Genomic DNA, 18,408 nt, shown 5'->3' on the forward strand with positions numbered 1-18,408 from the left:
GTATTCCAACTTCTCTATGGTTCATAAGCTATTTTACTAGCCATAGATTCATCAAAATAAGCAAACAACACACGAAAAACAGAATCTGTCCAAAACAGAACAGTCTGTAGTAATCTGTAGCTAGCACAAGATCTGGAACCCCAAAAATTCTAAAATAAATTGATGGACGTGAGGAATTTATCTATTAATCATCTTCAAAAATAATTAACTAAATAGCACTCTCCAAATAAAAATTACAGCAGTTCTCGTGAGCGCTAAAGTTTCTGTTTTTTACAGCAAGTTCAACAAGACTTTCCCCAAGTCTTCCCAACGGTTCTACTTGGCACAAACAGTAATTAAACACAAAAAAACACAACCAAAACAGAGGCTAGATAATTTATTTATTACTAAACAGGATCAAAAAGCAAGGAATAAAAATAAAATTGGGTTGCCTCCCAACAAGCGCTATCGTTTAATGCCCCTAGCTAGGCATAACAAGCAAGAATAGATCTAGGTATTGCCATCTTTGGTAGGCAATCCATAAGTGGCTCTCATAATAGATTCATAAGGTAATTTAATTTTCTATCTAGGAAAGTTTTACATTCCTTTCCTTAATGGAAATTGGAATCTAATATTTCCTTCCTTCGTATCAATAATTGCACCAATCGTTCTAAGGAAAGGTCTACCAAAAATAATAGGACATGAAGGATTGCAATCTATGCCAAGAACAATAAAACCTACGGGCACATAATTCCTATTTGCAACAATAATAACATCATTAATTCTTCCCATAGGTTTCTTAATAGTGGAATCCGCAAGGTGCAAGTTTAGAGAGCAATCATCAAAATCACGGAAACCTAACAAATCACACAAAGTCTTTGGAATCGTGGAAACACTAGCACCCAAATCACATAAAGCATAGCATTCATGATCTTTAATTTTAATTTTAATATTTGGTTCCCACTCATCATAAAGTTCTTTAGGGATAGAAACTTCCAATTCATGTTTTTCTTCATAAGATTGCATCAAGGCATCAATGATATGTTTAGTAAACACTTTATTTTGACTATAAGCGTGAGGAGAATTTAGCACGGATTGTAACAAGGAAATACAATCAATCAAATAGCAATTTTCATAGTTAAATTCCTTGAAATCCGTAATAGTGGGTTTAGAAACATCTAGGGTTTTAATTTCTTCAATCCCACTTTTATCAAATTTAGCATCAAGATCAAAAGATTCAGAATTCTTGGAACACCTTCTAGGTAAAGGTGGATCATATTTAGTCCCATCATTATCAAGATTCATATTTCAAAACAAAGATTTAATAGGGGACACATCAATAACTTTTAGATCTTCATCATTATTTTCATAGGAACTAGAAGAACACGCTTTTATAAAGGCATCTTTCTTAGCACTCATCCAACGGTTCTTTCTTTGCACTCATCAATGGAAATTATCATGGCTTTGAGAGACTCATTGATATCATGCTTAGGTGGAAGAGACCTAAGTTTCAAAGAATCAACATCAAGAACAATTCTATCAACGTTCCTAGCCAAATCATCAATCTTAAGCAATTTTTCTTCAATCATAGCATTAAAATTCTTTTACAAAGTAATAAATTCTTTAATATTAGAATCAAAATCAGAGGGCATCTTATTATAATTTCCATAAGAATTGTTGTAGGAATTACCATAATTATTAGAGGGATTACTAGGATAAGGCCTAGGATTGAAATTTCCTCTATAAGCGTTGTTACCAAAATTGTTCCTACCAACAAAATTCACATCTGTAGATTCATTATTATTCTCAATCAAAGTAGACAAGGACATATCATTAGGATCAGAAGAAACACTCTTATTAGCAAATAATTTCATAAGTTCATCCATCTTTCCACTCAAAACATTAATTTCTTCTATCGCATGCACCTTTTTATTAGTAGATCTTTCAGTGTGTCATTGAGAATAATTAACCATAATATTATCTAGGAGTTTAGTAGCTTCTCCTAAAGTGATTTCCATAAAAGTGCCTCCCGCGGCCGAATCTAAAAGATTTCTAGAAGCAAAATTCAATCCGGCATAAAATTTTTGAACAATCATCCACAAATTTAAACCATGAGTAGGGCAATTACATATCATTAATTTCATTCTCTCCCAAGCTTGTGCAACATGTTCATGATCAAGTTGCTTAAAATTCATAATATCGTTTCTAAGAGAGATGATCTTAGCGGGAGGAAAATACTTAGAGATAAAAGCATCTTTGCACTTATTTCATGAATCAATACTATTTTTAGGAAAAGACAAAAACCAAGGTTTAGCACGATCTATAAGCGAAAAAGGAAATAGCTTCAATTTAACAATATCATTATCCACATCTTTCTTCTTTTGCATGTCACACAAATCAAAGAAGCTATTTAGATGGGTAGCGACATCTTCACTAGGAAGGACGGAGAACGGATCTTTCATAACAAGATTCAGCAAAGTAGCATTAATTTCACAAGATTCAGCATTGGTAAGAGGAGCAATCGGAGTGCTAATAAAATCATTGTTGTTGGTATTGGTGAAGTCACACAATATAGTATTATCTTGATCCATCGCGACAAGCAAGCAAACTAACACACAAGCAAAAAAAAGCAAGCGAACAAAAAGGAGGCAAATAGAGGGAGGATAGGGAGAGAGAGGGTAAATAAAACGGCAAGGGTGAAGTGGGGGGAGAGGAAAACGAGAGGCAAATGGCAAATAATGTAATGCGGGACATAAGGGTATGTGATGGGTACTTGGTATGTTGACTTTTGCGTAGACCTCCCCGACAACGGCGCCAGAAATCCTTCTTTCTACCTCTTTTAGCACTGCGTTGGTTTTCCCCAAAGAGGAAGGGATGATGCAGCAAAGTAGCGTAAGTATTTCCCTCAGTTTTTTGAGAACCAAGGTATCAATCCAGTAGGAGGCTACGCGCGAGTCCCTCGCACCTGCACAAAACAAATAAATCCCCGCAACCAACGCAAATAGGGGTTGTCAATCCATATAGGGCCACTTACGAGAGTGAGATCTGATAGATATGATAAGATAATATTTTTGTATTTTTATGATAAAGATGCAAAGTAAAATAAAGGCAAAGTAAATAGCAAAGTAAATAACTAAGTAGTAGGAGATTGATATGATAAATATAGACCCGGGGGCCATTGGTTTCACTAGTGGCTTCTCTCGAGAGCATAAGTATTCTACGGTGGGTGAACAAATTACTGTTGAGCAACTGACAGAATTGAGCATAGTTATGAGAATATCTAGGTATGATCATGTATATAGGCATCACGTCCGAGACAAGTAGACCGACTCCTGCCTGCATCTACTACTATTACTCCACTCATCGACCGCTATCCAGCATGCATCTAGAGTATTAAGTTAAAAATAGAGTAACGCCTCAAGCAAGATGACATGATGTAGAGGGATAGACTCATGCAATATGAAGAAAACCCCATCTTGTTATCCTCGATGGCAACAATACAATACGTGCCTTGCTGCCCTTACTATCACCGGAAAGGACACCACAAGATTGAACCCAAAGCTAAGCACTTCTCCCATTACAAGAAAGATCAATCTAGTAGGCCAAACCAAACTGATAATTCGAAGAGACTTGCAAAGATAACCAATCATACATAAAAGAATTCAGAGAAGATTCAAATGTTATTCATAGATAGACTTGATCATAAACCCACAATTCATCGGTCTCAACAAACACACCGCAAAAAGAAGATTACATCGAATAGATCTCCACAAGAGAGGGGGAGAACATTGTATTGAGATCCAAAAAGAGAGAAGAAGCCATCTAGCTACTAACTATGGACCCGTAGGTCTGAGGTAAACTACTCACACTTCATCGGAAGGGCTATGGTGTTGATGTAGAAGCCCTCCGTGATCGATGCCCCCTCCGGTGGAGCTCCAGAACAGGCCCCAAGATGGGATCTCGTGGATACAGAAAGTTGCGGCGGTGGAATTAGGGTTTTGGCTCCGTGTCTGATCGTTTGGGGGTATGTGGGTATATATAGGAGGAAGAAGTACGTCGGTGGAGCAACAGGGGCCCCACGAGGGTGGAGGGCACGCCTGGGGGGGGGGGGTAGGCGCGTCCCCCTACCTCATGGCCTCCTGTTACGTATCTTGACGTAGGCTCCAAGTCTCCTGAGTTGTATTCGATGAGAAAATCACGTTCCCGAAGGTTTCATTCCATTTGGACTCCGTTTGATATTCCTTTTCTTCGAAACCCTAAAATAGGCAAAAAAACAGCAATTCTGGGCTGGGCCTCCGGTTAATAGGTTAGTCCCAAAAATAATATAAAAGTGGATAATAAAGCCCAATAATGTCCAAAACAGTAGATAATATAGCATGGAGAAATCAAAAATTATAGATACGTTGTAGACGTATCAGAGACCCCGCCCGTATGTACGTACGTGGCCATATTTACTTTCTTGCACCCTGGCCGCTGTACGTACATGTACATGCTACATGCGCGCCTCTACTACCACACATGCGCGCTTCTACTACCACACATGCGTGCCTCTACACCGACCAGTATGTACATACACGTTCACGACCAGAATGACAACGCTACGTACGCTTCGACCGGGTGGGTCCCGACTGTCAGGCACTTCCTTGCGTGCGAAGATGTAGCTGGTGGGTCCCAGTAGATAGGGGGGCGAATCATTTTTTTGCCTGTAATATGGACGCACTTCCTTGCGTGTGAAGATGTAGCTGGTGGGTCCCAGCAGTCGGGGGAAACATTTTTTCGCAAAATATGGTGGCCCGTCCGGTGGGTCCCTGTTGTCAGGTGGAGGAATCATTATTTTGTGCGAAATAAGGAGGCACTTCCTTGCTGCGGCCGTGGACCCAGCTGTCAGCCTCTCCACATATAGTACTCTTCCGATGGAAGTCGTTCCTTGACCACGTTGACCACGTCGCGGCGAGAGAACCAGGATGGTGGACGATAGTGAGGCCTAGGAAGGGGACGACGCGAAGCCGGGGAAAACGCGGCAGTAGATGCCCACGCGGAGAGGACTACGAGGGTTCACTGGTTCGGCTGTGGTGTGAGGCTGCCGTCGCTGTAGGGCCTGGCCAGCAGTGGGAGTAGTAAGGGGCGGTGAGGCCTCCGCGGCATCACAGCCGGCCACGGGAAGCAGGAGCACGCGGCTAGAGCAACAAGACTAGAGGTTCAAGAAGCACTACCACCGTTGGATGGACATTGTACAGTCAGTGGAGCTAGAATCATTCATATTGACTAAGTTGACAAAGCCCTCCATCCCCATCAACTTAGTAGGCCCACAAGTCAGCCTCCCACTATGGTGGGTCCCAGCTAGCAGGGGTATTCATTTTTTTGTGTAATAAGGAGGCACTTCCTTGCGTGCGAAGATACACCTAGTGGGTCTGACCTATCAGCGGAGGGAATGTTTTTTTCGTGAAATACATAGGCCCTTCTGATGGGTCCCAGCTGTCAGGTGGAGGAATCATTATTTTGCGCGTAATAAGGAGGCATTTCCTTGCGTGCAGCCATGGACCCAACTGTCAGCCTCTCCATGCACTGTCTACTTCCGATGGATGTCGTTCGTTGACCATGTTGACTACTCCGCGCCGAGCGCATCCAAAGTGGTGGACAACGGCGAGGTCCCAGACAGCAACGAGCCAGAGATGGGAAGATGCGGGAGTAGAGTCGCAGACGAAGAGGTGTACGAGGGTTAACTGGTTCTGGTGCGGTGTGGTTTGGCAGTCGGTGGAGAAGAACATGAGGTGTCGAGGGGTGGAGGGATTTCCTGGCCAACGGTTTGGTAGCGCTTCATAACGAAGCGTGCTAAGCAGAGCTGCTAGCAGCAGGAGGCAGGAGCAGGTGGTCCCGACGGCACTGGAGGAAGAAGACGAGAGATTGAAGATGGATGCCGGTCGTTGGATATAAATCCAAGGGCTAACGATCTCAGAATCATTTGTTGACTAAGTTGACAACGACTTGCGTTGGTTTCGACCTATTGGCCCACATTTCAGCCTTAAAAAATGTGGCACGTATTCAACCCAATTTTTCAGAATTTACAATCAATTTGATCTGTTTTTTTAGAATTACAGTCCATTTGCTGGGCTGGGTGAACAAATAAATTAGCGTCCATGCGGCCCATTTATTTATCTCCTAAAAAATTACAGTCCATTTGCACTTTCTTGAAATACACGATTTTGCTGGGTTGATTCTAATTATAATGTTGGGTTGGGTGCAACAATTTTATCAATAGATAAATAGGGGTTGAGCATTTTGTTATAAATATATTTAAATAATAAGTGATTTATTATTACATTGGTCCTAAAATCTTACCAAGCTTTTGTACACAATCACCAGGATTTTCGTTGCCAAAAAATTGAGTATTTTATTGTTAAGAAATTATTTTTATAAGTTAATAAGATGTGGGATATTTGTTTCTTACATATGTAAGTATCTGTTAAATATATGATGACAATAACATAATATGTAATAACATATAAAATAATTTAAATATATATAATATAGTTAGAAGGGAAACAAAAGTTGGACCAGGCGTTCCTATTCTTATATAGAAAAATAGAACAGACCTCTGCGTTTTCTTCAAAAAAAATACATAAATTGGGATGTCGATGTTTTAGGAAAAATAAAACCTCGGATGGGAGGTCCATAGGCCGGTCGATACATGACAGCCCTCAAAAAATACAAACCGACATGTCGTGGGCCGCGCATGTTAAAAAAGAAAGCCTAGATGGGGCAGCCCAAAACCCAGCAGATACTTGCTGCCCCAGTGATAATAAATGATACTACCCGTCAGCTCCACAACTTCGTTGTGAATTTATCTCCTACGTTGAAGCACCTAAAAAAATGTAACCATGTTGACAAACCCGTGGGCCCCAACGTCAGTATAGCATTAGGTGGAAGTTTTTTTCGATGAGGCACTTGCTTGCGTATGGCCATAGACCTGGTGGGTCCCGACTGTCCGCCTCTCCACGTACAGTCCTCTCTAGATTCCTCTCGTTTGTTCAGCATGTTCACAATGGCAGACAGCGGCGCTGCGGCGAGCGCACAAAGGCGCAGGAGGTGATCGGACCACCCAAGGCAGTGCCTTCTTTGTAACGAAAGTACTGAACTAGCCCAGTGGCCAAGTGACACTACCCGACAGCTGTTCCACCCGGGTTTGATTCCAGCAGATGTAGGGAAAATATCTCCAATTTTTTGCCTCTGCCATTATTGACATATGGGTCCCCATTGTCATCTACGCACACCACGTCCAACACTTGCCAAAACTTCGTCCCTTGTTTTCTCTGTTTTTTGCACACTCGACGTTGTGTGGGCATTTTGAAAATAGCATATCTTTTTGACTGTGCATCATATGAAGATGTGCTATGCATGAATGTTGATCATCATGATGTTAACTGGCTAGTAGTTCCATTTTCGACCATGAATAAAACTTCCAACATGATGTTAACCCTGTTTGAAAAAGCCATGTTAATATAAATGCTCTACCTCTGGAAGTTGCAGTTTCTTATCTGGAACTGAACTTGCAGTGTCTTATCTAAAACTGAAACATGCAGTTTCTTCTTTTGAGAATCACATTGTCTGCACTTTTATACTCCTATGAAACTACATTTTTTAAGTGCTAAAAATAGATCTCTAGAATTCATGAAATACTTCATATGCTCAATACTGCAAATCTGAAATTCAAAAGACATTCATGTATGAAAGTACTCTCAAAATACACAACACAAAACACAATTCACAACCTGCAAATACTGACAACCCTAAGCTCCTCCTGACAATTCACAACCAGCCCGACTATTGGGCTGGGGGCAGTCCCCTCCTATTCCTCGGAGGCAGACAGCCGCCCCGTGAGATGATGTGAACGGCGAGGGAGAGGATGGCGGGGAAGCGTCATCGGGCCAACTGCTTTTCTCCTCTTATAGCTGGGTTTGGTCGATGAAGACTCCACCGGCTCGCTCTGGCATGACACCCTCACAAACAGCACCCTGTAGATGCTCGATCCTTCAATCTCTGGTGGATGCTCCATCTGGGATCGATACTCCCACCACCGCTCCCTCACGATCGGATTCGGTGAATCTGTTTGCTCCATGGCCCAGAGAAGCAACTCTATGTACTCCCGCGCGACTCCCTTCGGGAGTATCACTGCCTTTTCGCTCCGTTGTAGATATTTGGCCATGTATGTTGCCGTCGCCGCTAGTTGGTCCTTGTTGTCAAACCAAGACTGTATCTCCAACATCCTAGCTAGCTTCATAGGGTCGACGTCTGCGATCCTCGCGTATCGGTTGTACTCCTCCATCGATCTACTTCTCCACAACACCTTCACTCGCCGACGGTGGTTTTTGAATGGAAGAGGAGAGGAGCAGCGCTAGTTTTGGACTAGAACGGGAGAGGAGCGACGCTGCTTTTGGATCGGAACAGGAGAGGAGGGGCGGTGGTTTTGAAATGGAAGAGGAGAGGAGCGCCGCTGGATTTAGATTGGAACAAGAGAGGAGCGGCGGTGTTTTAAGAGGAGAGGAGCGGCACTGGTCTTGGAAGTATTTTTTTTTGTTTTGCTTATTTTGGGTCAAAGTTTGACCACGTACTGTATTTGACAAGCAAAATGGGAATGCATGTCACCAAAAATTGAACTGTTTGGTTCGTATCTGAATGTACTTTCAAATTATATTATTTTTGCAACGTATAACATATATTTTATTTGTGAAAATCATGGTCAATTATGACCCAGAATAAAAGAGAGACTAGTTAATGTGGGGTCGCTTTCTTAATTGAAGGGTAAATTGATTTTGATTTTGATCCAGTCATAGCGCGCCGACCCTCTCATCCAAACCTAAATCGCTGTCGCACGCTCCTCTCCCTCTTCTCCATTGGAAAACCACCTCCTCTCCTCTCCATCATCTCCATTCCAACACCACCGTCTCACCTCTCCCTCTTCTCCATTGCAAAACCACCTCCTCTATCCTCGGACGAGGATCCCCTAACGTAGCCCATCCGGCCATTGAGACACTGACACATGGGTACCACCAAGCGTGGGGCCCACCTGTCAGCGACCGAAAGGCAGGGAAACCTCTCCTCTCCATCATCTCCATTCCAAAACCACCGTCTCACCTCTCCCTCTTCTCCATTTCAAAACCACCCCTCTCCTCTCCATCATCTCCATTCCAAAACCACCGTCTTGCCTCTCCCTCTTCTCTATTGCAAGACCATCGCCTCTCCTCCCATCTTCCAAAGCTAGCACCAGACCACTCAGAAGGACATCTATGGAGAGGATGCAGCAGCGAATCAGGCAGATCGCCGGCGGCGACCAGGCAAAGTTAGCCAGGTTGAAGGAGATCCTTACTTGGTTTGACAATGAGTGGGAGATTTCGAGGACGGTGAGGGCCATATGGAAATGTATGCAAAAGAGCGAGACGGCGGCGATGTACTCCTCGACGACAGTCACGCCACAGTCCTTCGAGTTCATCGAGTATCTCCTCTGGGCAATGGAGCAGACATATTTGCCCGAGGCGAAAGTCAGGCGGAGGTGGTGGGCGTACAGGTCGAAGGTCGAGCACCCAGAGGATAACGAATCGATCGAGTACAGTGTGCCGTTCGTGAGGGTGCAGAGCCAGCCAGAGCCACAGGAGTATTCGTTCTCCCACTGCAAGAGGAGGCCGGATGGCACGACGTTGCTTCCCCGCCATTCTCCACGGTTCCCTCGACGCTCTCCTCGTTTCAACGGCGTCGGTAGGGTTTAAGGTAAGCTTCGCACTAACCTAATCTTCCATCTGCTCATGCTTACAATCAGTCTGACAGCTAATAAAAATCATGCTTACAATCAGTCTCCGAGTACTACACCAATCACCCTAAAATAGCTCTGGACCTTTGGGTCAAAGTTGTGACACCGTGTACAAATAAATAAAAATAGATTGGTGCTTCTTTCAGAAAAGAGTACACCCTAGAAAATTGCCAATATAAGCTACTAGTATTTTTTGAAGTCTAAGCTACTAGTATTTGGTTAGAGGATTTGCTGCCGAGAAAGATCCATCCACAGTGAGCGCCACACATCCCATTGATGGTGGTGGATGCCAATGCTTAGATGGAGCAGGGTTGGTGTCGGTAATTTGTACTTGGCACCTCGCACTCTGCGTATATGCCGGTTCCATCCGTACATTTGTGCAGTTCCACCAAAATGCAGCCGAATAACCCTGTTTGCACAGATAATGAAAAGACGTGATTACATTATAGTGGCACTAGTTAATGAAACATACAATAATAAATAGAGAAAATATTGCGATAGTATGATAGTATGTCATGCTGCGAGGGCGAGATGGGCCCTGCGTCGCCTCATACGATACGCCTCATACTGGAAATCGACCCAAGTCTCCCCGATGCACCTTCTACCAGTGACGAACATTAGTGTACATCCGTAGTACAAGGAGGGCCTTGAGACATTCCAATCTCTATTTTTGTGCAGATCAACTAAAATTAAGCACCCCAGTTTGCAGAAATGCTTAAACATTAACAATGGGACTAGTTGATGAAACATATACTAACAAAGAGAAGCACTTTCTTTATCTACATTAGAAATGAAATGATAGAGAGGACACTCGCTTTATTTTAACTGTATTATTACTTCATTTTATCAGTGGCACTAGGGTCGAGCAGGTGGCAAACAAGGTGTACCGTGCGTCGCAAGGATGGAGGCCGGGGGTGCTTAGACTGGGATGCTGAAGCTGGCTCTTTCAGTCCCTATCTTCCCCTCTGATGTTTCTGTGGTAGCATTTGGGTTGAATCTAAACTTGGTCGAGCTGGTGCTGCGCCCCTACCTGCCTAGCTTATGTGGTGAACTTGTCTCCTGCTAGTACTCAGTCCGTTCTAGTAGTAGTTGCATAACTGCCCGTTTACACTAAGATGTTGTTGGATAATGGTTCTCTATGGTTGGATTTCTTTAATGAAATCGGAGGAAACCCCCTATTTCGATATATATAAAAATTAGTGCCACTAGCGGTGCCAAAACATTGCCTCAAATTAATAGTGCCACTAGATTAAGGTATAGAATAATAACATTACTGCTTTATCATGGCAGTGCCAAGACAGTAGCACAAGAGCAGACTCAACATGCAGGATCTTTGGTAAACAGTTAGACCAAAAAGGAACATACCCCGTGATAGGAACCATGTCTGCAGTCAACGCCATCGTAGAAGGGATGACACCAGTCACCGACATGGATGATTCAATTCATGGGACCTTTTGGTGCAGTTCACCTAAAATGAAGCAATGTCCCATGAGCTAGCAGCTTCTTCTTCATTTTTTAAGAAAAGGGCTCCAGCCCCGGTTCCATTTCCATCAGAAAACGAAACCCACAGAGCTTCTTCTTCATTAGTTGCAATAAAATTGAGCAACATCAAGGTTGGTTGTGAAGCTCCTGGAATGTTCAACTATAATTTGGATATCATTTGTCCAGTTGAACTAAGATCAAGCGTGAAATGTATGTCTCTGTTTGCACAAAAAGGTGGAAAGGAGGGTGACAAACAAGTGATGAAACATACATCAAATGAAAAGAAGCACGTTCCTTATCTGAATGCCAATCCTACAAGGACAGTAGCAATTTCTAAAGCAGCAACATTGCTAGATATTAGTGTGGGCATTAGGATTAACTATGACAACCGTTAAATACGACATTACTTTAATGGTGCCATTGCTTCATTTTACCAGCAATATTGGTTTAACATGTACTTACTTTTAGCAGTGCGACTGCTACATTTTACCAGTGGCATTACATAAGAGTGGTTCGAGGCAACAAACATCAGAATAGGATATCTGGGTTGGTCCCGTTTTTGTTCGGTATAGACACCTTATACTGTGTGATGCTAGCAAATCTAGTGCTGGACTTACTCTATTGACTTGTCCCCCAGTCCCAACTTTCTTTCCTTTTTCAACCAATAGATCGGGTTTATATTAAGTTTGCACTGCGTTTCCCTTTATTTCCCTATTAGACCTAGAGACCAGTTGGATAGCCAGTCTCTGCTACTTTTTGCCCCCATTATTTCCTCTTTCGACCAAGTCCTAGATTCAGGTAACAAATCTTCCCCACCCCCACCCCCTTTCTTCCTTGTTTGAACCAAGTAGTACTAGATTCGAGTGCATGAACTAGTTTTACCTCTTAACAATAAAAATTTAGGTGGCTTTCAAACAGCCGATCGATCCTAGTATCTACGAGGGGCCTAGGGAAATAGTAAAAGATACAAATGCAGCGATGTCAGGAGCTCGGGAAGTAGAGCAAGGCCGGTTTTGAAGGAAGTTATACCTGAGGGTCACCGGGATGTCGCTAGGTGGGCGGCGGGAGGCCGGATCTGCACACACTACGGCAGCGAGGAAGAAGGGGTCAGAGGCCCTCCCTAGCTAGCGGTGCTTGGGAGAGAATGATAAGGCACGCTGATCGGGACGCGCCGGCAGTGGGCAAGATCCGTCGCCGAGGACGACTGCGTGAACGTTGCACATTCTCACCTTCCCCGGCGGAGAGGATCCGGCTGGATCTGTGACCAGCGGTGAGCAGAGAGAGAGAGAGAGAGAGAGAGAGAGAGGCCACCGCTGTCGTGTTTAGATCTGGAGAGGACGAGACAATGTGAAGAGAGCAACACTAGCAAGCAAGCACGGAGGCTCCTGCCTATATATAGTGGAGTACTACTAGTTTTCTTTTGTCTACCGCAACCGGCTTGACCTCGTCAATGACTGTCTTCATGTACGTGCCCCGGAGGCGCAGTTGTCCTCATTTTCATCCGAAGCACCAGATTATAACATGACAAGAAACCATAACCTCACTGCCCAAAGGAGACAAGATGAATCCCGACGGACAAACTAGATGAGGATCAAAGCTCAAATTAAAGATAAACTTGTAGAAAAGGGGTCCATTGATAGATGCCCTAATTAACATAGCCGGCTTGACATAGATGGAAGCTGAGTAGTCTTCGTGCATGTGGCCCCCATGACTAGCGCCTTGGAGGAACTCAGTTGTCGCTGTTTAACCCTCGCAGTGATCCGAAGCACATGACACCTAATTTTGCGAGATGACAAGAAACCTTTTTTTAGATTTCTCACCAGAACTACAACCCTGTACAACACAGCCTGCACAATATGTAGACGATAGCCAATCCAGGCGTGTCTGCTGGAGTGTGGTCACATGCATGGACGAACTGATCTTCTGTGTCATGTAGGGATCGTCCAGGCACCAACGCCGAGGCCTCCACCAACGTATGTACAACACTTCTCTAGTACTATTGCCCGTCTCTATCTCTTCTATTAACTCACCCGACTTGCGGGGCCGGGGAGTGTGCCTATGGTCGGTTCTCAATTGCGGTCCCACATGTGTATGCAAACGCAATATGACACGCGTTCCATTTGGAGAGCGGCGTGCCAGACCGACCGACCGTCTGGGGTGCGACGCGAACGCGACGGGCGTGCTATATACTGCACTCCGTAAATGTGTACCGCCGTTTTCTTGAGGCTTTGCTCCATGGCGCAATCCATGGATACAAAATTAGTATACTGTACTATTTAAAAGTCGAGGGCGGGGCTTTTCCCGCGCGGTAGGCGGGGCAGTTCCGCCTAGTCGGTTCGACAGAGACGCGAGAAGATGAGGGAGTAGGCTGCTGCAAACGTAGGGCTGTGTGATTTGATAGCGAGTTACTGTTGGATAGGTGGGGTCCGGTGATTTGACTTGCCATTATCATTTTAACTGCGGCGCTACGACCGACGTGAGTCTCCCAATTCCTGATCACCTCCATACAGGTGCCTCTCCCGATGCTCCACCATGTAGAGGCTGGCTCTTGCTTGAGAGCCCACTCCTCCACTTTTTCCTTGCCTCTTTCCCCCACATATGCAAAAATGCCATGTAAAGCGGGCTTATAGCTCACTATTTGTACTTGATCCTACAGGTGCTAAGCCTGCCACATAAGCATAAAGTCTTATGTGGCAAGTTAATTAAGAAGAGAGAGACTAGTTTGGTGACCCCAGGAAGAAACAGTGCTAAGCACGTGTACCTAGATGAAGAAAACTTAGCAACAAAAAACTAAGCACCTATGCATTGGGGACTTGAGTTGCTAAGCCATTTAATGCCCATAGCACCTCATCTAAGCACCATTTCATTGAAAGAGGTCACTCCTTGGAAAATGCAATAAATACTACGAAGAAAGAGATAGAGAGGAGTAGACAAAAAAAATACTCTTATAGCCAACCTTATAGCTAACCTTGTTGTATGAGTGACTAAGTGATGACTATGTATGACATGCCAACATTAGATAGCCTAACACACCGTGTTAAATCTCCAGTGCGACTGCGCGAGCGAGGCGACGGTCGTGGTAGGCGCGGCCATGATACGGGCTGCTGGCAGCCCTTGAATCTGAGATCAAATGGCCGCATGCTAAGTTGCTGAAAATTTGCAGAATAACCCTCCAGGATAGGATATTCACCCATAGGTCTAGAATCATGCCATGCAACCGTTCGATCTCAGATCCAAGGGCTGCCAGCAACCCGTATCATGGGAGAATGGAAAGCTTCGTATCACCTGTAATTTTCCCGACGCTTGACATGACATCAAAAGCCATTTAATTGGGCGTCGATTAGACATGACATCTAATTGGGCCCCCATAGTACTGTGCATGAATCCATTTATCCACCAGGCAAGCCACTACCCTGACGTTCGCATGCGCACCCCCCACTCGGCATTTTTACAATTGATAAACCGCTCCTAGTCGTCCCGTCCTTTCACATTACGGTAGTTCCACTAATCCTAACCTTCCTCCCAAATCCATGGCGTCCCAAATCTCCAAGATCAGCGATGAGTACAAGGTTAGAACCATCACTCGACGATGAGTTCGACGTCATCTACACCTGTTCTTCCGCAACGGTGAAAGAATGCCTTGCTCGCTTCAAACGCATGTTCGAAAACTCAAATGATGAGTGGGTCGCTGGGCTAGATGTTGAGTACACCACAATCCTGGGAAGCGAGAAGAATCTAAAGGAGGCAGAGAAGAAGAAGCCCGCTGTGATCCATCTGTCATGTTTGAATAATAATTGCCATGTTGTAAATATTTGCAGAATCTATGGACCCCCGAGACGAAGCAACAGAAGCGGTGTTGGGGGACATAATCGCACAAGGAAGTGATGTCGTCATGTCGTTTCTCAACGAAACCGATGGTCTGGAAGGACAGGGTGAAGAAGCAGGCTATGATTATGATGGCTCCGGTGACCCAATGCTGGTGCAAGAAGGAGACCATGATGACGGCTCTGGTGACCCAATGCCGGTGCAAGAAGGAGACCGTGATGACGGCTCCGGTGACCGAACTGAGTTCGTCCAGGTATATATATTAGTTAAGCATGTGCGGACTAGCTAATTGATGCATTCATTGTTTTGGTATATGTACACATATTAATTAACTCTCGTCTTTCTTCTTTTTCTAGCCCTCCGGATCAAGCACAACTTCGGTAAAGGGACGAGGCCCGAAGAAAAAGTTGCGCTCGGATGAAAAGTTTGAGATCACAGCAATCGCGCGCGATGGCATGCCGATTGAACCCATCCGGACAAAGGAAGCATTTGCTGCTCCGTGCGGGGTTCTTGTTAGGGACAAGATCCCGATCAGTATCCACCAATGGTGAAAGCCTAAGAATGAAGACCCTGAGGTGTCTTATGTCTCCGATATGCAAAAAGATGATCTTTGGACCGTGCTGAAGGCAAATTTCACCCTACCGGCAGAGGAGGATCCGGAGAAGCCAGTTAAAGAGCAATTAATCAAGTCTCATGCTCTTAAGAAGATGGCAGAACTATTCAGGAGGTGGAAGAATGAGCTGAAAACATCGTTTGTCGACGAAGACAAGACACCAGAATTCACTGGCCGGTATGAGAAGATCAGAGATCACTGTCCCGCATTTGTGGCCCACAAGACATCGGACAAGAGTAAGAAGATGTCAGTGACAAATAAGAAAAATGCTACGAAGAAGAAGCATCACCATCGCACGGGGTCAGGTGGCTACCTAAAAGCCCGACCGTTGTGGACCAAGGCTGAGAATGACCTGATTGATAAAGGGGTGGAACCAGAGACGAGGAACTGGCCAGACCGTTGCCGGACTTGGTTCTTTGGGGTTGGAGGATCCTTGGACCCTGTATCAAGGAAGTGCGTTTGGACGGACGAGCAACTAAGAATACCCGTCACGAGGCTTCAGGAGTATATCGAGGCAGCGCAGCAAGGGACGTTCGTTCCAGACAGAGAGAACGACGAGCTCACAATGGCCCTCAGGAATCCTGAGCACCCTGGACAGAGACGAGGCACGCCAGGCTCCGTTTCGTGGAAGGCCGGGTTTCCGGACACATGCAGTTACAAATGCCAGGAGAGGAGGAAAAAAGTTGAGCAGATCCAAATTCAGGCGCTGCACGCAAGGGTACAAGCGATAGAGCAACGAGAAGCAGATCGCAGCAAGTGACCTGCCGAAGCTTCCCCGGAAGCTACCCCGCCATCTCAGCGGAGAAGCAGCGTGGCTTCCACCAAGCTGCAGCAGCTGGAGCCTGTCTTCATGGCTCCTGCTAGCTACCCCGTGGACTTAATCATGGAGTCTCAAAATTGCCACCTTATAACGCAATGGAAGAATTTGAAAGTCAAGGCGGCTGTTGGCTCTGTTGCACCTCCTGAACCTGGCGCAACTTTTCACTGCCGGCTGATTCCAGAAGGATATGCTAGGGTGATGGTGGATGAAATAATAGACGGATTTGAGGACCTCAAGCTTGACCAGCCTACTGGTGAAGGGGAGACTCGGCTGGGTTCTTCTATGAAGACTCCATGCCTATGGCGGAAGGAGCTCATCAACCTTTCGAACTGGACGCCTCCGCCTCCTCCTCCTCCTCTGGTGAGCCAGGGCACTCCGCCTCCTCCTCCGGCGAGTGATCAGGGCACCCAGCCTCCTTCTCCGGCGCGTGGCGGCACCCCGCCTCCTTCTCCGCTTGCGCCGGCGCGCCCGAGCAGCCAGCCTCCTCCTTCTCTGCCTCGCCAGCAAGGGCAGAAGAGAACCGCTGCCGCTACGGCTGCTCCGGCGCGCTGTAGTCCTTCTCCTCCGCCTCGTAAGCAAGCACGAAAGAAGACAGCCGTAGCCGCTCCGTCTGCTCCGGCATCTAGCAGTACAGCCAGAGGCGGGAGGCAATACATATTCGGTCCACCTCTCAAGCCTCTAGTGAAGTTACCATATGAGAGGACCGTGGAAGAAAATGCGAAGATCATGGAAAAAGAAGTGAAGGACTTCTTTGAAGGGGTGAAAGCAAAGAGACATCCACCTCCGGAGGAGAAGGTAGATCCGGTGAAAGCAAAGCGCACTATCGATGCCCTGAGGAAACCACCAAAGTCTCCGCTGAAAAACAACTATGAGCGCATTACTGCAAAGGTATATATCGAAGCGGAGCGGCCGGGAAGTACTATCAGTGATCGAAGGTTAGCAGAACGACGAGTTGGGAAAAAAATTGCCCAGCTCGGCGAACAAGCGGACCAATCGTGCCCCCCGCTCAAGGTGTCTAGCGATATCGTCGCTAATGATCCGAGGATGGTGCCCGGTTATAGAAATCTTGGAGATTACCTGCCCGACGATGTACATTATGATTTCTCGGAGGTGGAAGAACACAAATACCATTACGGGAAGCCTCTTGTCAAAGATGAAAAATCTCTAATAACGATGATGCGAAGATTCCATGATTGGTACATGAAAACCTGCAGAGAGTCTGGGGGACGAATACTTTGTATCTGAGAGTTAAAGAGGAGCACGACCTCGTTGGAATTGATTTGTTGACTGTTCCATTTGAGGAGTTTGTTGGAGATACACATAATAGGTAGGCCCACGAATGGTCAAAATATCATAAAGCATGGGGTCCACACAACATGTGGGTCCAGATAAATTTTATACAGGCATACTATCCACTCGGACAAGCAACATACTATCCACTCGACCAAGCAGCATACCATCCACTCGACCGTACGACTCACTCGGATATACGAAGACCAGCATACAACAAAGCAGTCGGCATCATTCTCATAGTAAGGGCTTGGTAGTGGGCTGATATTATGACATTCATGCCCCACTTTATAACATAGGAGGTGAGGGGGTGGCGCACTCTATATAAGCCACCCCCACCACTAGACGAGGGGGCTTTTCTTCCACCTCTCTCTCTCTTTTCACCATTAGTCTCAGGACTTAGCTCAGACATGGGATCCGTTCTCTTATCTCACACATTGTAATCTCCGGATACATATTCAGATAATACAAAGCCTCTCCGGAGCACGAGACGTAGGGCTGTTATCTCCACCGCGAGAGGCCCGAACTCGCTAAAACCATTGTGTTACCCATATGCATCTCGATAGATCATGCTCCGTTACCCTATACCTTATTATT

The sequence above is a fragment of the Triticum urartu genome, chromosome 7A (genome assembly GCF_056163025.1).
Source record: "Triticum urartu cultivar PI428250 chromosome 7A, HENAU_Tu73, whole genome shotgun sequence".
NCBI lineage: Eukaryota > Viridiplantae > Streptophyta > Magnoliopsida > Poales > Poaceae > Triticum > Triticum urartu.